Source organism: Diceros bicornis, chromosome 40 (genome assembly GCF_020826845.1).
Source record: "Diceros bicornis minor isolate mBicDic1 chromosome 40, mDicBic1.mat.cur, whole genome shotgun sequence".
Taxonomy (NCBI): Eukaryota; Metazoa; Chordata; class Mammalia; order Perissodactyla; family Rhinocerotidae; genus Diceros; species Diceros bicornis.
Genome location: NC_080779.1, coordinates 19,594,199 through 19,615,044, shown reverse-complemented (window position 1 = coordinate 19,615,044; position 20,846 = coordinate 19,594,199).

Genomic DNA, 20,846 nt, shown 5'->3' with positions numbered 1-20,846 from the left:
ATTACATCATGTTCACTACCCAAAGACTAATTACAATCCATCACCATGCACATGTGCCTGATCATCCCTTTCACCCTCCTCCCTCACCCCTTCCCCTCTGGTAATCAACAATCCAATCTCTATCTCTATGTGATTGTTTGTTGTTGTTTTTATCTTCTATCTATGAGTGAGATCATATGGTATTTGACTTTCTCCCTCTGACTTATTTCACTTAGCATAATACCCTCAATGTCCATCCATGTTGTCACAAGTGGTTGGATTTCATCCTTTCTTACGGCTGAGTAGTACTCCATTGTGTATATATACCACATCTTCTTTATCCATTCGTCCTTTGATGGGCACCTAGGTTGCTTCCAAGTCTTGGCTATTATAAATAATGTTGCAATGAACATAGGGGTGCATATATCATTACACATTCGTGTTTTCATGTTCTTTGGATAAATACCCAGCAATGGAATAGCTGGATCATATGGTAGTTCTATTCTTAATTTTTTGAGGAATCTCCATACTGTTTTCCATAGTGGCTGCACCAGTTTACACTCCCACCAGCAGTGTATGTGAGTTCCCTTTTCTCCACATCCTCTCCAACACTTGTTGTTTCCTGTCTTGTTAATTATAGCCATTCTGATGGGCATGAGGTGATATCTCATTGTAGTTCTGATTTGCACTTCCCTAATAATTAGTGGTGATGAACATCTTTTCATGTGCCTGTTGGCCATCTGAACATCTTCTTTGAAGAAATGTCTGTTCTGATCTTTTGCCCATTTTTTAATAGGGTTGTTAGTTTTGTTGTTGTTGTTGGCCATCTGTACATCTTCTTCGAAGAAATGTCTGTCAGATCTTTTGTCCATTTTTTAATTGGGTTGTTAGTTTTTTTGTTGTTGAGATGTATGTGTTCTTTATATTTTGGATACTAACCCCTTATCAGATATATGGTTTGCAAATATCTTCTCTCAATTGTTAGGTTGTCTTTTCATTTTGTTGATGGTTTACTTCTCTTTGCAGAAGTTTTTTTTTGTTTGATGTAGTCCCATTTGTTTATTTTTTCTATTGTTTCCATTGCCCAGCCAGACATGGTACTTGAAAATATGTTGCTAAGACCAATGTCAAAGAGCGTACTGCCTACGTTTTCTTCTAGAAGTTTTATGGCTTCAGGTCTTACATTCAAATCTTTAATCCATTTGGAGTTAATTTTTGTGTATGGTGTAAGATAATGGTCTACTTTCATTCTTTTGCATGTGGCTGTCCAGTTTTCCCAAAAGCATTTATTGAAGAGACTTTCTCCATTGCATGTTCTTGGCTCCTTTGTCGAAAACTAGTTGTCTATAGATGTGTGGGCTCTCTATTCTGTTCCATTGATCTGTGTGTCTGTTTTTGTGCCAGTACCATGCTGTTTTGGTTATTATAGCTTTGTAGTATATTTTGAAATCACAGAGTGTGATACCTCCAGCTTTGTTCTTTTTTCTCAGGATTCCTTTGGCTATTTGGGGTCTTTCATTGTTCCATATAAATTTTAGGATTCTTTGTTCTATTTCTGTGAAAAGTGTAGTTGGAACTTTGATAGAGATTGCATTGAATCTGTAGATTGCTTTAGGATTATGGACATTTTAACTATGTTAATTCTTCCAATCCAAGAGCACAGAATATCTTTCCATTTCTTTGTGCCTTCAATTTCTTTCAACAATGTTTTATAGTTTTCAGTGTACAAGTCTTTCACCTCTTTGGTTAAATTTATTTCTAGGTATTTTATTCTTTTTGTTGCAATTATAAATGGGATTGTATTCTTAATTTCTCTTTCTGCTACTTTGTTGTTAGTGTATAGAAATGCAACTGATTTTTGTATGTTGATTTTGTATCCTGCAACTTTATCGTATTCATTTATTACTTCTAGAAGTTTTTTGTTGGATTCTTTAGGGTTTTCTATATATAAAATCATGTCACCTGCAAATAGTGACAGTTTCACTTCTTCTTTTCCCATTTGGATCCCTTTTATTTCTTTTTCTTGCCTGATTGCTCTGGCTGGGACTTCCAATACTATGTTAAATAGGAGTGGTGAGAGTGGGCATCCTTGTCTGGTTCCTGTTCTTAAAGGGATGGTTTTCCCCATTGAGAATGATATTAGCTGTGGGTTTGTGATATACGGCCTTTATTATGTTGAGGTACTTTCCCTCTATACCCATTTTATTCAGTTTTTAATTATAAATGGATGCTGTATCTTGTCAAATGCTTTCTCTGCATCTATTGAGATGAACATGTGATTTTTATTCTTCATGCTGTTAATGTGGTGTATCACGCTGATTGATTTGCAGATGTTAAACCATCCCTGCATCCCTGGAATAAATCCCACTTGATCATGGTGTATGATCTTTTTAATGTATTGTTGTATTCAATTTGCTAGTATTTTGTTAAGGATTTTTGCATCAATATTCACCAGTGATATCAGCATATAATTTTCTTTTTTTGTGTTGTCCTTGTCTGGTTTTGGTATCAGAAGAATTTTGGTTTCATAGAATGAGTTAGGAAGCTTCCCCTCCTCTTCACTTTTTTGGAAGAGTTTGAGAGGATAGATATTAAGTCTTCTTTGACTATTTGGTAGAATTCACCAGGGAAGCCATCTGGTCCTGGACTTTTATTTTTGGGGAGGTTTTATTACTGTTTTGATCTCCTTACTGGTGATTAGTCTATTCAAATTCTCTATTTTTTCTTGATTCAGTTTTGGAGGGTTGTATGATTCTAAGAATTTATCCATTTCTTCTAAATTATCTAATTTGTTGGCATATAGCTTTTCGTAGTATTCTCTTATAATCTTTTCTATTTCTGAGATGTCCCTTGTAATTTCTCCTCTTTCATTTCTGATTTTATTTATTTGAGCCTTCTCTCTTTTTTTCTTGGTGAGTCTAGCTAAAGGTTCATCAATTTCGTTTATCTTTTCAAAGAACCAACTCTTGGTTTCATTTATTTTTTCTATTGTTTTTTAGTCTCTATTTCATTTATTTCTGCTCTGATTTGTATTATTTCTTTCCCTCTACTGATTTTGGGCTTTGTTTGCTCTTCTTTTTCCAGTTCCTTTAGGTGCACTGTTAGATTGTTTATTTGCAATTTTTCTTGTTTGTTGAGATAGGCCTGTATTCCTATAAACTTCCCTCTTAGAACTGCTTTTGCTGTATCCCATAAATTCTGGCATGTTGTATTTTCATTTTCATATGTCTCCAGGTATTTTTTGATTTCTCCTTTGATTTCATCATTGACCCAATCATTGTTCAGTAGCATTTTGTTTAATCTCCACATATTTGTGGCTTTTCTGATATTCTTCCTGTAGTTGATTTCTAGTTTCATGCCATTGTGGTCAGAGAAGATGATTGGTATTATTTCAGTCTTCTTAAATTTATTGAGACTCGTTTTGTATGTGATCAATCCTGGAGAATGTTCCATGTGCATTTGAAAAGAATGCGTTCTGTGGCTTTTGGATGGAATGTTCTGTATATATCTACTAAGTCTATCTGGTCAAATGTGTCGTTTAAGACCAATGTTTCCTTATTGATCTTCTGTTTGGATGATCTATCCATTGGTGCAAGTGGAGTATTAAAGTCCCCTAATATTATTGTGTTACTGTCTATTTCTCCTTTTATGTCTGTTAATAACTGCTTTATATATTTTGGTGCTCCCACATTGGGTGCATAGATATTTACAAGTATTATGTCCTCTTGTTGGATTGTTCTCTTGATCATTCTGTAGTGCCCTTCTTTGTCCCTTATTAACAATTTTTGTTTTAAAGTCTATTTTGTCTGATATAAGTATTCTACCCTAGCTTTCTTTTCATTGCCATTTGCATGCAGTATCTTTTTCCATCCCTTCACTTTCGGTTTGTGAGTGTCTTTAGGTTTGAATTGTGTCTCATGTATGCAGCATACATATGGGCCTTGTTTTTTATCCAATCAGCCAGCCTATGTCTTTTCATTGGAGCATTTAGTCCATTGACATTTAAAGTAGCTATTGATAAGTATGTACTTATTGCCATTTTGTTACTTTTTTTGTGGGTGTTTTAGTAGTTCTTTTCTGTTCCTTTCTTCCTCTCTTGCTCTCTTCCCTGTGGTTTGATGGTTTTCTTGAGTACTATGTTTGGGTTCCTTTCTCTCAGTTTTTTATGTATTTACTATAGTATTTTGGTTTGTGGTTACCATGAGGTTCACATATAATAATCTACATATATAGTAATCTATACTAATTTGATGGTCTCTTTAGTTTGACCTCTTTCTAAAAACTCTACTCTTTTACTCCCCTCCTCCCACATCTTATATTTTTTATCTCATATCTAACCTCTTTTTTTGTGTATGTGTGTCCATCACCCTCTTATCATGGAAATATGTAAGTTTAGTACTTTTGTCTTTTGACCTTCATTTTATCTTCATAGGTGGTTGATCTGCTACCCTTACTGTATTTTTGCCTCTTCCAGTGATTTTATTGACTTTTTTTTTGAGAATTTTCTTATTCCTATTTGTGGTTTTCTCTTTCCCCCTTAAATAAGTCCCTTTAGCATTTTTTGTAAGACTGGTTTCTTGGTGATAAACTTCTTTAATTTTTGCTTCTCTAGGAAACTCTTTATCTCTCCTTGCATTCTGAATGATAACCTTGCCAGGTAGAGTATTCTTGGCTGTAGGTTTTTTCCTTTCAGCACTTTAAATATATCGTGCCACTCCCTTCTAGTCTGTAAGGTTTCTGCTGAGAAGTCAGCTGATAGCCTTATGGGGTTTCCTTTGTATGTAACTTGTTGTCTTTCTCTTGCAGCTTTTAGGACTCTCTCTTTATCTTTAATTCTTGACATTTTAATTATGATGTGTCTTGGTGTGGGTCTCTTTGGGTTTATCTTGTTTGGTGCTCTCTGTGCTTCCTGTACCTCGATATCTGTTCCCTTCCTTAGGTTAGGAAAGTTTTCAGCTCTTATTTCTTCAAGTAGATTCCCTGCCCCTTCGTCTCTCTCTTCTTCTGGGACACTTATAACATAGATGTTAGTGTGCTTGATGTTGTTCCAGAGGTGCCTTAGACTCTTTTAAATTCTTTTTTCTTTTCTCTGTTCAGCTTGGGTGATTTCCTCTAGTCTTTCGTCCAGCTCACTGATCCAGTCTTCTGTATCATCTACTCTGCTTTTGAGTCCCTCTAGTGGATTTTTCATTTACAATATTGTATTCTTCATTTCTGATTGGTTCTTTTTTATATTTTCCAGTTCTTTCTTGACATTCTTACTGAGTTCATACATTCTTTTCCCAAGATTAGTGAGCATCCTTATGATTTTTTGTTTGAACTCTTTGTCAGGTAGATTGCTCATTTCTGTTTCCTTTAGTTCTTTTTCTGGGGTTTTGTCCTGTTCCCTTATTTGGAACGTATTCCTTTGCCTCCTCATTTTGCCTCTTTCTCTGTGCTTATATCTATGTATTAGGTGGGTCAGCTACGTCTTCTGATCTTGGAGAGGTGGCCTTATGTAAGAGATGCCCTATGAGGCCCAGCAGTGTGCTTCCCTCTCACCAGCAGTTCCAAATGTTCCAGGAGTGACCACTGTGTGGGCTACATGTGTCCCTCTGTTGTGGCAGGGTTGCTTTTGCTGCAGCTGCCCAGGGAGGCTGGGCTGTCCCCCTGGCCAGCTGGTTGTAATGCTGAGCTGTGTGTGGCTGCTATGAGCCCTTCAGTCAGTTTATCAGGTGTGGGGAGCCCCAGCACAGTTGGCTGCAAGGTCTAATAGCACATTCCTGTTGCAGTTTTTCTGTTAAGTGAGTAGGCCCCAATGTGGCTGGTTGTTAGGCTCAGGGGCTTACAATTGCTGTAGGCCTCTGGCCTACAAGGCTCTTGTCAGCTCTCTCAGGATTGCAGCTGGGTGGGGCTGGCCCCAGACATGGGACCATCCAATTGTTTCAGGCTTTGGAAGGTGGGGCCGATCCCCTGCATGGCTATTTGAGAAGCACGTGTCTTCTGCAGCTGACAAGCCCCACCGCCCACAGGGCCACACACACTGTCAACACAGTCCTACCCTGTGTGCATGCCCCAACCCCCTCAAGTGGACCAGTCACCCCACTTCAGAGGACCCACACACTCCACCTGCTCCTCATGCACACCCTGCCCCACAGAGGTGGACCCACTCACCCGGCTGCAGAGTTTCCAGGCACCCCACCTATGTGGGCCCACAAGTTGCCAGAGGGCTTGCTGTTGGGTGGGACCAGCCCCTAGTGTGGGCTGCCTGCCCTGGCTGAGCTGGATTAAATTGGTGCTGTAGTGGGCAGGGCAGACTCTGGTGCTGTAGTGGGTGGGGCAGACCCAGGGGAAGAACTCCAATGTGTCTGCCAGCATCTGTGTCAGCACACCTGCACCAGGTCACAACAATGGCTGCCGCCAATGTCTCAGCCCCTGGAGCGGTCTCACCTCTCACTGAGATGTACCCAGAGCCTATTGGGTGAGTCTCTTTTCACCAAAGGACTGTGCATCTTTCTTTCTGGTGATTCTAAGTTGCCTTCTGAAATGGGCGAATTTGTGCATGGGCCCTTTATGAGACAGCTTTTTTTCCCCTTATGTCCAATAGCTTTTCTGGGGGTAGTCCCCGTTGTTAGTAGCCAGCAAAGCCAGACATTATGATACTCATTTCAGTTGTGCTGGGTCCAAAAGATGCTTATAGCAGTAACGTTCCCCAGCTCAGGTCCCCGACTCCTCCAGGGAAGGCTGTGTACCTTTGGATTACTCCCAGGTGGCCATGAAGCACTGCAGCTTGCGAAGGTGGCTTTTTTTCCCTCTAGAAAGGAATTTCTGCCTCTTTCACCTCAGTCAGGACTGTCCCCTCTTGCAAGGGCTCTTTTTATTCAGTGTTCAGTTCTCTCTCAGGGGTAACTGTTCCAAGAGCAGTTGTAAATTTTTTGTGTCCATGGGAGTAGGTGAGTTCAGAGTCCGCCTACGCTGCCATCTTGACACCAACACTCCATTGTGCTTTTTCCATCTGGGGAGTCAAAGCCTACATTAGTTCTGGAAAATTCTCAGCCATCTCTTTAAATATTGCCTTTTCTGTTCTCTCTATTCTCTTCTTCCAAAACTCCAATTAGACAAATGTTAGTTCTCATTCTACCCTCCCTATCACTTAACCTCTCTTTTATAAGTCCCATTTATTTTTCTGAAAAATTTCTTCAGACCTATCTTCCAGTTCATTAATTCTTTCTTCAGCTGTTTAACCTATCCACTAAGATATGCATTTTGGCTATTATATTATTTTACTTATAGGAAATTATTTGGTTCTTTTTCAAATATGTCTGGTTTTATTTTTAAATTCCATCTTTTATTTTTTTAAACATTTCCTATGTTATATCAGCACTTCCCTAACTAATTAAGTGACCTTAGGCAGGTGACATAATACCTCTGCTCCTCAGTTCCTCATCTGTAAAATGTAATTATTGGACCTACAGCATAGAGCTGTAAAGATTAAATAAGTTAGTATATGTGTACCTGACAATGTCCCATCAGGAAACAGAAATCAGATTAGGTATTACAATCAGACAGGGATTTAGGTAAGGGTAAGTCAGTTTCAAAATTATTGGAAAAGCAAAAAGGGAGAAGATGGTATGACCCAGAAACTATAGAAAGCTGCTACTGCCCCTGCAGGAGCCAAAGTTCCTCTTAGCCCACACTGCTCTGCATCCACAGAGCCATGCAGCCACTCCAGAAGCCCCTGCTCATTTGCTGGTTGCTGTCCCTTTAGGGACCTTGCTCATCTAAGTCCATGCCGTTAGTCCCACACTGCCAGGAGGCCACTGCAAGAGCAGGCACATTCCTGTGACTACTAGTGCTACTGCCCATTTTGCTGTTGCTGCCAGAGGCACCACCAAGAGCAGCAGAGCTGCCACCTTCTTCCCACTTTTTAATCCAGGGCAAAGTAGAAGAGTGAAGAAGGGTGAGCGTAGAGCTGAGTCAGTATCTGGCACAGTGTGCAGAGTGCTTATAACAGGGTCTGCCACATGGTAAGTGCTAGATAAATGTTTGCTAATGTCACAGTTATATTCTGTATTCAGTAATTCCAATGGCTGAAGTCTTAGAGGGTCCCAACTGTTGTGTGTTGTTTCTGTTGACTCTCACTCATGTCACTCATGGTTTGCGGCTGTGTGTGTTTGGTGACCTTTGATTATGAGCTCATACACAGTTGATATTAGCCTGTGGGAGTTGTAATCTATGGGCAAATTGGGATGCTTGTCTCCAGAGAGGATTTGTGTTTCTTCTGCTGGGAGGCCAGGGGAATATGACAACTTGGAACCCACTTTATTTAGCATGTTTTGAAGGTCCCAGAGAGGCAGGCCTCTTGGGGTCAGCCCCCCACCTTGTCACTGGCCCTGGACTACAGTTTAGGGGCCCTTAGGTTGTAACGCTAATGTAAGTGCTTCCCTCTGAGAGGAAGCCTGTCTTTAATGTCTGTCTACCTGCTACTCACTGACAACCTGGCTTAAACTCACTTTGAGGGGTGGAGGAAGCACAAAAGGAGGAATTTAGAGATTTCCTTTCCTTACTGGGAGTCCAAAATGTCTTTAAAAGTCTGTTTTATCTAAGACTTATTTGTTTGGCAGCAGGAAGACTATACTCAGCCATATTTCCAAAAGCAGAAATCTTTGTTTTATTCAATAGAAAATTGGGAACCATTAATGAATGTAGGCCAGGGAATGATGGGAACCAATCTAAGTTTTAGGGATTAAAAAAATTGGCAATAAAGCAATCTGATTCTTACTTTAGTTTCCTATATCTTTTAATATTAGGGGCATGAGAATCATAGTCCCAGAAAGGTGTGTCAATGGCAATCACAAATTCAGATTTTCTAGGAAAATCCAAATTTCAAATATTTAATCTGATAGTTCTCACATATGTTATGTACTGTCAGAATGCTAATCCTAATCTGAGCTTGGCTACATACAATCACTGTATAAACATGGCCTTCACCATAAATGTAATACATTGACTTTCTAGCTTATTAATCAATCTCTTATGAATCTGATTATTGTTAATTGCCCCCAAAGAGTCAAATCCATGACACTTCAATAGAAACAAGGAACACCTGGGCAGGTGATGCTGTGGCCAAGCATTTGACCCTTGGCAACCCCACCAAAGGGCAGACACTCCCCAAGGCAGCCATCAAAGCTCTTTAACAGCAACCTGGAGGCATACGGAGATCCCTCTAAGAATCTGATTCCATGAGTCATGTTTCATGGGTATACTCCAAATTTATTTTTGTTTTGGAAAACTCAATTACCCTTTACCCAAAATAACTCCCATATATGATAGTGAGAATAATTAAAGTTAGTGTTCAAAAATAATCGAGGTAGTACTGATGCTATTAGCAGATTTTGTCAAGTAATAAATTCTGTTAGTTGGCAAGTGAAGAACGATGGAATGTTTCCAGACATAAATATAAAACGTTTAAGGAAGAATAATATGTAAGTATAACTCCACCCAGTTGTATAGGTTTCATTTAAAATCTCCTGTTGCATTTATGTACATGCCTGCCTTGAGAGGCAGTGCAGTGAAGGTAGTTGGAGAGTGTTTGGAAGGAGGAGAATGGAGCTCCCATGAGGGGTGGCTAGAGTGAACTGGCAACACAAAGGCAGAATCTATTTCAGAGGCAGAGCCCACAAAAGCTCTGATGGATAGGGTGGGGTCCATGACAGAATAGGGATAGAAAGGAATCTGGGACAAGTACCAAGATTTTTACTTGAGCAATTGGGTAGCTGGAGTTCCATTTAGTGAGAACTGGGAGACTAGGGGAGAGACAGGTCAGGCAGGAATATCAAGGTTCTATTTAGGACATGTTAAGCTGAAGATGCCTAGGGGATAGCCAGGTGACCATGTCAGGTATGCAGTCAGATATGAACCTGGAGCTCACCCTAAGCCACAAGAACTTTCAGGCCACTCACTTGAGTTTTCCTAAATAGTTTCCAACTGTTACTATGTTAATAACCTATGAACTCAAAAGCCTGATTAAAAACCCCACTGCGTAGCTTTTAAAGACCATCTAAAAGCCTTGGCACTTTAGGAAGCTGACTAAAGCTGCCTGCTCCCACCATCACAGTCCAGGCCATTTTTCACAGAAATACTTCCTATCTGACCTAAGCTAGAGTCCTGCACTGCTCCCAAGCCCCTCCTCAACCCCAGTATTCCTCCTCTGGGGACCAAAACCCTCATCCTCTGCCAGCTCAAAAGGGCCTCCATTCTTGCACTCTGCGTTCCTCAGCTCTCCTCCTAAACACCAGTCACTGCTCTGTTCCTGAAATGAGAGATAGAGAGAGAAAGAATCCAGAACCCTTGCTCACTTATGACTGGGCTGGACATTTGGGAGGACAGCAGTGTCCATGGGAATCCCTGAGAAGCCATGCCCTTTGCACCTGGTCAGCCACCTGGCATCCCTGGCAAATTCCCCCCTACTCTCTTCCTTGCACTCTCTACCAGTGCTAACCGGCCTGCTCTCTCCCCAGCATGTCTTCCCTCCCCCATCCCCGTTAATTATTGTATTCCCTCCACCCGAACCGCCCTTCTCTCCCAGTCACCACATGGTTACATCTTACCCAGCTGTCAAGGTCTGGTTCAAATGCCGCTTCCTCCTTGAAAGAGAAAAAAAAAAAAAAAAAGAACAACTACAATGTATTAAGAACACCCTTCATTCCAGGAACACATCTATCTCCTCTAACTTTCACAACCACCATGGCAGGCAGGTGTTATTACACCCATTTCGTAGGTGAGGAGACAAGCTCAAAGGGTACAAGAGCACACAGCTAATCATTGACAAGGCTGAAATTCAAGCCCAAGTCTGCTGACCCCAACATCTGTTCCCTTGACCACTGCATCATTTTACCTCCAAATCTAGTGGCTCTCAGCCCTGACCTCACATTGGGATCACCTGATGCCCAGACCACGCCTCAGACCAATCATGGAGAATCTCTTGAGTGGAGCCCTCCACAATACATTTTAATGCTCCCCAGGGCATTCCAGGGTGGACCCAGGATTGAGAACCACTCTCCTACTTTATCTCCTCCTTCACCTTTTCAAAGGTATCGCTTCCTCCCTCTGAACCCCCATACCACTGTGTTTCTACCCTCAATCATTCATTTAGTCAGTTGTTGATCCCTTACTGGGTGCCAGTCACTCTGCAGGGCTCTGGGGATCAACAAGAAACAGAACTGATGCCTCCTGACTTTGTGCAGCTTGCTCTCCAGCACAAAAGGCAGTTAATTAAATGTAGTAAAGGCACAAATGTGAAAAGGAAAACTTTAAAACTTTCATAACAAAATGTAGGAGAATATCTTTGTGACTTTGGGGAGGGAGAGATTTCTTAAACAAGACACCAAAGGGGCCGGCCCCGTAGTGGTTAAGTGCACTGCGCTCTGCTGCTGGCGGCCCAGCCCAGATTCCAGGCGTGCACCGATGCACTGCTTGTCAGGCCATGCTGTGGCGGCGTCCCACAGAAAGTGGAGGAAGATGGGCAGGGATGTTAGCCCAGGGCCAGTCTTCCTCAGCAAAAAGAGGAGGACTGGCACAGATGTTAGCTCAGAGCTGATCTTCCTCACAAAAAAAAAAAAGACACCAAAGGCATAAACCATAAATGGAAAACTGGTCAATTTGACCTCATTTTAAACGTTCAGCTTTTTCCACTAAAAAGTAAAAAGACAAGCCACAAACTGGGATATAATATTTGCAACATATATATCTCACAAAGGAATGGTATTCCAGATATATAAAGAACTTCTACAAATAAATAAGAAAAAAAAAATCCATTGGGAAAAAGTACATGCATTTTACAGAAGAGTAAATACAAATAGCTAGTAAACATTTGAAAAGATGCTCAACCTCATTAAAAATGAGAAAAATGGATATTTAGAGAAATGGAAATTAAGCCACAATAAGATACCATTTTACACCAAGTAGATTGTCGAAACTTTACAAGCTGGCTACATCAAGTGTTGCCAAGAAGGTGGAGTGATGGGGATACTGAGATACTGATAGTGGGTGTGTTCAAGCGGTACTGCAAACAATTGCAATAAAATGTAATAGGTACCTAGTAGGTGAAGCAGGAAGTGACTAGGAACATATAGCAAGTGGGGCAGGAAAAGGTCTACGAAAGCTGAGATGTAAGGGATGAATAACAGTTATCCAGCAGAAGGAAGGGAAGGGTGTTCCAGAGAGTGGGAGGGGGAGCATGATACATTCAAGGCCAAAGAGAGAAGTGTACAAAGGCCAGGTCAGGAGGGCTAGAAACTGTGTCCAGGAGCTTGGACTCCAAGAGCCATGGGAAACTAATTGAAGGGTTTTAAGCAAGGACATAACATTCATTCATTCAACAGAAAGTCACAGGCACCTGCCACAGGCCAGGCCTCACATAGGCTCTGGCTCTAAAACAGACGCTTGCATCTGCTTCAGAAATATCACCTTGGCTACAGGGTGGAGAACAGGTTGGAGGGTCTCAAGACTATAAGCAGGGAGACTACTGAGGAGGTGAGCTGGGGGTTGTTGTCCGGACAAGGGAACAACAGAGGCAGAGGGCATAAATGTACAGAGACAGGAGGTAGAAGGAACCAAACGAGGTGATTGACTAGATGTGGGACTAGAGGAGTGAGTGAGAAGAAGGACTCAAGGTGACACAGCCAGGATGGTGAGACTTTCATGGGTGAGGAATCAAAGAGGAGGGTGGGGAGTGGACAAGAGGTGCAGTTTGGAATAGTTAAGGGATGGACAGAAGACAAATATAGAGGAGACAAGGAAAGGAACAGCCATAGGAAACTCAGTGTGGTGTTGCAGAAACTGGGGCAAGAAGCGGTTGTAGTTTCAGAAGAAAAGAAAATGGTCAATAGTGTGAAATGCTGCTGAGACAGCAAGTTAAAAGAAACAAAAGGCTGAGAGTGATCCATTGACTGCGGGAACAAGAATGAACCTTCATAAGAGATGTTCCCATCAAGTGGTGGGAGGAAGCAAAACTGTTGAGGGCTAAGGAATGGGAGGAGAAGCAAGTGAAGGCACCCTTTCAAGAGAAACAAAGCAGTGGGTAGGGAAAAGATGGTGTCTTCATTGTTTTGTTTTAGATAAGCAAGACATGAGTGGGTCTGGTGAGAAGGAGCCAACAGAGAGTAAAATGTTGAAGATGAGAGAGAGAAAGAGAGAGCGAGAGCTCAAAACAGCAAGGTCCTTGGGAAGACAGTTATCCTGTTTCCACCCCAACTGGACGTACTTCAACTCAACTCTAGCAATAACCACCCAGAGTTAGTGCAAACTCTACAATTTAAAGAGCATGGTCCCCAACAAGACTGTCCTTACCTCAAATGCCCATCACACTTCAGGGGTCCTCGGGCCACCCACACTTCCAACTGACTGGCTATAAATTCAGAAATTCCCATGATCCCCTCAGGTTTGATAATTCATTAGAAAGAGTCACAGAACTCAGGAAAGTGCTATTATTATCATAATTTTATTATAAAAGATACAAATCAGGAGGAACAGCCAAGGCAAGACACATAGAGAGAGGTCCGGGAGGGAACACAGAGCTTCTATGCCCTCTCCCGCGGAGTCAGGATGCAACACATCATTGTGTTCACCAACCAGGAGCTCCTCTGAGTTCCAGTGTTCAGAGCTTTTTGGGGATTTCATTACATAAGTATGGTTGATTAACTCATTGGCCACGTGATTGAACTCTATCTCCAGTCCCCTTCCCCTCCCAGGAAGCAGGAGGAAAGGTTGATATCATGTGACTCAATCTAATCACATGGTTGGTCTTTCTGGTGATTAGCCCCCACCCTGAAGCTATCCGGGGTCCCTGCCTCCAGTCAGATGATTATCTGTCACTGAAGAAATTCCAACGGTTTCAGAGGCTCCCTGCCAAGAATCTGAGACAAAGACCAGATAAATTCTTTATTATACAACAGTGGGTCAGGAGGTTCAGAGCCTGGGTGAAAGGAGGAGCCCAGGCAGGATGAAGAGCCTCTACCACTCCAGCAATAAGAGAACAGATGGACACGGTGGGCGGAATGCAATTGGAAGGGTGATGGGAAATGCTGAAGGAGCTGTCGTATGATGGCGTCTATTTTCACGGGCTGAGTGTGAGGGAGAGTGGTGGGGTCAGGATTTGAGGTCGTTGGTGAGTATCTGAAATCACTGCTGTGGACAGTAGACTAGGAAAGTTTTGTAGGACTGCTGGGCAGTGTGAGAGCCCAGTGGGGGTGGTGCCCATGCAGATGGCAGGTACCAGCCATCTGGCTAGGTGGTTTTCTCCATCAGCCCCTAGCAGCCCCCATGGAGATGCAGAGGAAGCAGACCATCGGTAGAATCAGGCCTGGGGTTTTGTCTAGTGAGTGCTAGGGAAAAAAAAGGAAAAGGCTCCTGAGAAGACCAGCAAGAAAATGATTGAAAAGATGGAGCACAGAAATTAACTGGATGGATAAGAAAGCAAAAGCAGAAGGGCAGATAGAAAGGGAGGATGTCTGTGGGCTGGAGGTCCTGATAAGGGTGAATAGTTGGTGCTCTGAGAGAATGGGAGTGAGAAAGCAGGAAGGCTGTGGTCAGAGAGGATGATGTCGGTGTGCATGATTGCTGAGACAGAACATTTCCAAGAGGCACCCAGTCTTGGGGATGGCAAAGAGGAATGCCTCTTCTCAGTACCTAATATTAATTCCTTGTATTCAAGATAAGTTCCCTGAAGAGAGGTGCCCATGTTTAACTCATCTTTGTAGTCCCAGCTGAAAATATATAGTATACTGAAAATAGTATATGGAAGGTAATTGTACGTTTTGGGAATGGATGATGCTGAATTATTAAGGATGCTGGAAAATTCAGGAAGCCCCTGTGTGGTGAGCCCAGTGGGGGGCTCCATTTGAACAAGGCCTCAGGGAACCATCATGAAACAAAGGGACAGTGATACACACTGGGGAACAGGATCCCCCATCCCCACCACAGCCCTCAGCCAAGTGAGCTCTTTAAGAGTATATGTTGCTAGTTAACACTTTGCAGGCTTAATGCACACCTAGTCACACATAACCAACCATCAAAGATTCCTCAGCAGCAGTGGAAATAGGCCACTCTCATTAGGAAAGGAAGAAAGGAGGAGGGAGGGAGGCAAACTAATATTTTCTGTGTGTCAACCAGGGTGCACCTCTGTGTCAGATACTTTCACATACAGACATTGTTTATTGTTATAACAACCCAGAGAGATAGGTCTTGTCCTCATTTTAAACATAAGGACATCGGGCCAGGAAGATGAGTTCCTTCCGGGGACAGGGCTAGGAGAGCAGACCTTCATCTGACTCCCTCTTAGGTCTTTCAGACTCACCCACTCAGCGCCTCCTGGAATCCTTCATTCAGTGATAATTTGGCCCATTCATTGAGTGCCTAGCATAAGCAAGGTGTCACGGGAGAAGGAGAGGTGGGCGATTTTGTCACGGCCCTCTAGGAGCTTACAGACTGGTGGCAAGGGTCAGATATGTTCCCAAACAGCCACACTCAAAGCAACTCCCTACCAACCAACAAGGAGGTTTGTTACCTGGGGGAGACTACATTGAAAGGTTCTGTTCTGGTGATGAGTTTGTTTGCTTGTTTGTAGAACTGCTTTCCTCCTGACTAGAACATAAAAGAAATAGAAGCAAATTTCCCTGTCCTGTGACAGAATGAGCCTGAGGTGAATCCTATTGTGTCCTTGATACTTTAAAATAGTATCTCCTAGGAAATCAACCTCTAGAAGGAGGGAGTCGAGGAACTTGCTGGAGTTCACAAAGGCTGGCTGTCTACAGGACAAGTGTGAGAGCTAATAGGTCTGATAATCAGACAATCTGAGCTAAGCCAGCAAGGCTGCTATGGTTCAGAGCAAGCGTTGGGAGCCTCCTCCCTTTCCCCCGTCTTCACTCATACAGGTGTAGTCCCCTTGTCAATGAAGCCATTTGTAAAAAGACAATCAAGCAGGGGCCCAACTCTGTCAGGACTCGCTGAGTAAGCTCCTCAAAAGAATGTAACCCCTGGCTGATGCTGAGACTTCAGAGTCCCAGGGTTCCCCAGAAGCACAGTGTAGTCCCCTGTCTTCTCTCATCTGAACACCCAGTGTGGGTGGAAAGAATTCGAGCTGGAAGTTGGCTGCCTGTGTGGGAGTCTGCAAGCTGCCTGATCTGCTGCTCATCCCTGGGCAAGTCTCTCATCAGCTATACACTGACCTCAGGAGCTCAAAGGAGACATCTGAGAAGTTCTTGGTTTCCTTAAGCTCCTGTGGAGTAGGACCTTGTTGGGCAAGGTCATTCTCTGGACTGAACAAGCAATTTCAGAAGGACTCCCATGCGGAAGTGACAGAGGACAGGGAAACTTACCCAGTCACCCGGAGCAACACTATCTACTGGGTAGAACACAGGGACATGAGCCACCCACCTAAAGGCACTGAACTCTAACTTTCCAGGGCCCACATTCTTTGGAGAACGGGGAGGGAAACTTAAGACAGGAGCCTGTAAGAGTCAGCAAGCAGGGACTTGCAAGGGATGGCTCACTTGATCAGTCTCCACTCAACAACTGTTAATCACCATAGCCTGGGGACACAATATGATTAAGACAATCAGGGGCTGATAGATTGAGCCCATAGGTTAGTGGAGAGATCTGTCAGTAAACAGCAGTTAAGAGATCATTTCAGATAGACAAGAGTCTTGTGCTAAAGAGTGGCTGGAATTAGAGGGAGTGGATGAGAGTTGGGGGATCGGGGACACCTTAATGAGAAAAAGGCAAATCCACTTGCCCTCAGTTAGGGGGAAAGACTGACAAGTTGAAGGATCACACAGGAGGCCTGTGTGCTGGGTGTGGTGAGCAAGAGGAAGAGGGCTGAGAGATGAGAACCTAGGGGTAGGAAATGCTAGCTGGTACAAGGCCTCAGAGGAGACACTGATCTAAACTAACCCTTGATATTGCAGTGGGGCATGCTGAGGTCATGGATCCCACCCTAAGCCCAGAGAAATGGGGGGGGGTACTTTACTCCTGAAGAACGGGGAGAGCAAGTGTTCATGACAACCACAGCTATGAGACCTGGGCTCCCCAGTCCACAATCCTAGAACCACAGACATGGACAGACTCCCAACTGGAGGCAAACAATATCAGCCACCTGGACTACACAACGGTGAGCCACCCAGGCACTCAGTGGCCTTCCATTGTTCCCCGATGCACACAAAGAGTCACGCCTCTTCACATCATGTCTTGATGCAGGGGACCCAACAGCCATTTCTGTATACCTCCCTCTGCATAGTACAAAACCTTCCAGATGCCCCGCTAAGGCAGACTTCCAGGGAGAGGGAAGTTAAAGTTGGGTTCAAGGACAGGCAGAGACCAGTGGGGAGGATTCCGTAGGGGCAGAAAAATTTTCCCTTCTTTCCTTTTAGGTTCTTTGGCTGGTCTAATAGGTAAATTGACCCATAAGACAGATTAACAGGAGAAAAACAAATTTATTATCTTGCATAAATTAAACAAAAATGTAAAACTCAAGGACAGTCAGGCAATTGAGGTTATATGCCACCAAGAGTTAAGGAATGGGATAGGGGCTTAGGGCTTCAAAGGGGAGGAGAGCAATTCACAGGAAGATAAGAACAGATGTTTGGTAAGTTAGATGTTTGCCCTGCCATGCAGATAGTCTTTCAGATTAAAAAAGTTATTTCTGGCAATAGCTCTTTTTCTGATACAGGTCCCCTATCTAAATTCTTTTAGGTAGTTAAGGGGGAGGTAAAAAGCTTTTCCTGAGTCAAATGGGTCTTCATTGCCTTCAGCTCAAGCTAATCTACATGCCAAAGTGGCACATTTTGGGATGGCATATTCTGCCCCCCTTCAACCCATTAACCACACACAGCATGCCCAGGTTTCAGTAGAGGTCTAATTTGCCTTATGCCTAATTACAAGGAGAGAAATGTATCCCCCTTATCCCCCTCCGTGTGCTCCAGTGACTTCTGAGAGTGCCCAGGACACTGTCTCAGCATCCTCCCTCTGGCCTCCAGAACTGTGTCTGCCACAGGTGACCTTCATTCATTCAACCATTCATTCATGCAAGTCAATCAAACCGTGCTGAGCACCAGCTACCTGCCAGGCTCTGCTCTCAAGTCTGGGGATTTTATGGTGAGCAAAGGCACCCAGGCCCCTGCTCTCAGGGAATCTTCATGAGGTGGCTGCCATGCTGGGCACATAATGGTCCCTAACTGCTCCTGCCACATCAGTCCTGGAGAGGGGATGCTGCCCTCCCCTAAATCTCTGAGACCACCTTCTGGCCTGCAGTGAGGCTTTTCGGAAGGCTTGAGGATGAGGGAGAGGAAGTAAAACCGCCAAGGGCAGGGTGGCTACTCCCAGGCCCACAGTCCAGGCCCTCCCTCCCTGCCTCACTCCTGGAGCCGCTCAGTGTGGCAGGAACCAGCCCACTCTCACCTCCCCGCACCCCACCCCTCAGGGTGGGCGCCAGGCAGGTCCAAGGCTCAGAGTCCTGGCCCTAGCTGCCATGAGGCCTAACAGAGAAAGAAGGGTTCCCTCATACCCACCACGGCCCTCCTCCTGCCCCAGCTTGCCCTCTCCCCAGGATGTCTGATATCCATTCCTTCAGGGTCCCAAGCCAGACAGTGACAATGGCCACATGGGAATGCCAGCCCCCAGCCCAGGTTGCCAAGGTCAGCCCAGTTCTTTCTCACAGTCCCTTGTCCAGAGTGAGGAGACACTCGCCCCCACACCTCTCCTCATGTCTCAGGTCCTCAGCCCGGCTCTGCAGGAAACAAATCCTCCAACAAGAGCCTACAATTTCCCAAAAAGCAGCCCTGTGCAGCCTAGAGCAGCACAGTTCACAGAGAGCCGGACCACTTTTCCCTCCCTCCTCTGGCCTGGCTCTGACCCTCAGTGTGTGTGCAGGAAAGGACAGATGACCCCTCCGTGGCAGGTGGTTTATACACCTGCCACAGCACTTGCCATATCCTGTCTTAAATTGTGGGCATTTGCAAAAACTCTTTGAGGACAGCTACTATGTCTTGCGTAGTTTTGTTCCCCTTCTTCTGTGTACACACACACACACACACCCCTCTCAAATGGTGCCTGGTGTGATGAATGAACAAATGGATGAATGAATGATGAAAGTCATTCTGAAAGCTACTTACCCTCACATGCCATCCCCTCTGACTTTATCTTTCTAGAACTCCTGCATTCTCAGAGGAATTTGGAAAGCCCTCAAGAAACACTTCAAAATTGCCTTTTGGAAGACATGAGATAGGCTTTCCAGAAATTTACCTCCCAGGTATTTTTGGTGAAACACGAGACAGGAGAACAACACCTCTTCCTGATCAGAGTCAGCTCCCTTCACCTCCCTGTCCCAGAAAACTTCATAAAAGGCTCAGAATTCCCCAGACAAGCAAGTGTCTGTTCCCCAGACACCGCTCTGATTTAATCCAGGGCTGCAAGGTGTCCACTGTGTCTTTGTGGCAAGAACTGCACCCTCCAAAAGGACCACACCCCCAACCAGGCCCAAACCACTACCCTACTCTAGGAGTCTTTGGTGCCTACCTGCCGCCCCCATATCAACAAGGCTGTTTACTGAGGAGTTCGCTCCGAGCTGGACACTGTGCTTCTGGTGAGTCTCTGCTTTTAATCCAAAGATACTCTTTTCTAAGGAAATGCCTTCCTGTCAGAGGAAGCTAGCTCAAGATGGAAGGCTGAGAGTGGCAGCCTGATCGCTCCTGGCCTTCATCCATTTGGTCAGCCAACATTCATGGAGCACCATCACGTGTCAGACACGGAGATGAGAGCTACAATGCCAGCCCTGCAACAGGTACATTAATAGTAAAGGAGACAAGCAAATAGTAAAGGAGACAAGACATGGAGGTTTGCAGAGGGTGTTAGAGGCACCCACCACCCAGCTTGGGAAGGGGCTTGTCATGGAGGAGGTGAAGCACGAGCTGAGGCTTGAGGACTAGGAGTTGGCCAAACTACAAAGACGAAATGGAGGTTCCTGGCAGAAAGAATAGGTTGTGCAAAAGCACAGAGGCTAGAAAGAATATCGCATTCAAGGGACTGCAAATACTCTGGAGGGCTGAAGCGTGGGGTAGGAGAGGAGAACAGAGCGTTCCATGGTGGGCCTTGCTTGCCATGCCTTGTGGAGCCTGGACTCATCCACAAAAGGGGATGGGGAGCCAATGATGGGATCTGAGCAAGGGCTTCGTGTCACCAGATTTGCTTTGTGGAGACATCTCTGTGGCTGATGTGTGGGGAACAGATGGACACAGTTTCCATGGCAGCAACGAACCAATTAGGAGATGATTTAAATGACCTAGGTGAGAGAAGGGAGAAGGGCTTGAACTAAAATGAAGTATGGGGATGGAGAGAAATCTACAGATCCCAGGCCTTCAGGAAGTGCTCCAAAAAAGCCTGTTCAAAGAACCGATGGTGGGTGATGAATAGATGGAGGGGTGAGTCCTTGGGTGGCAGTGACTGGGATACTTTCTGCTCAAATGGCTTATCTTGTGAGAGAGGCAGTGGGGCAGGGGGAGTGGAGGGCTTCCCCTTCTTACTTTAAATACTTTTGTATTATTTGAAACTTTGAAAACAAGCATGTATATTAACAAAAAGCCTAAGAAGGATAGTTTTAAAATCACTGCTAGTTCTAACATACAACTTTCCTACTTGCACACATCATCAAGTTAACTTTGATAGATCATTTCTGGAGCTATCATATCAAACATAACTCCTTGTGAAAACCTATTTTGAAAAGTGGGTCCTGAGTGGCAGCCTCATAGAGTCGTTATTAGATGTTGGAAGATTTTCCAACCCTCTAATGTCAGGGAGAAAAAGGAACCCCAAGTCGGAGGTTGGTGAATTCTGAACTA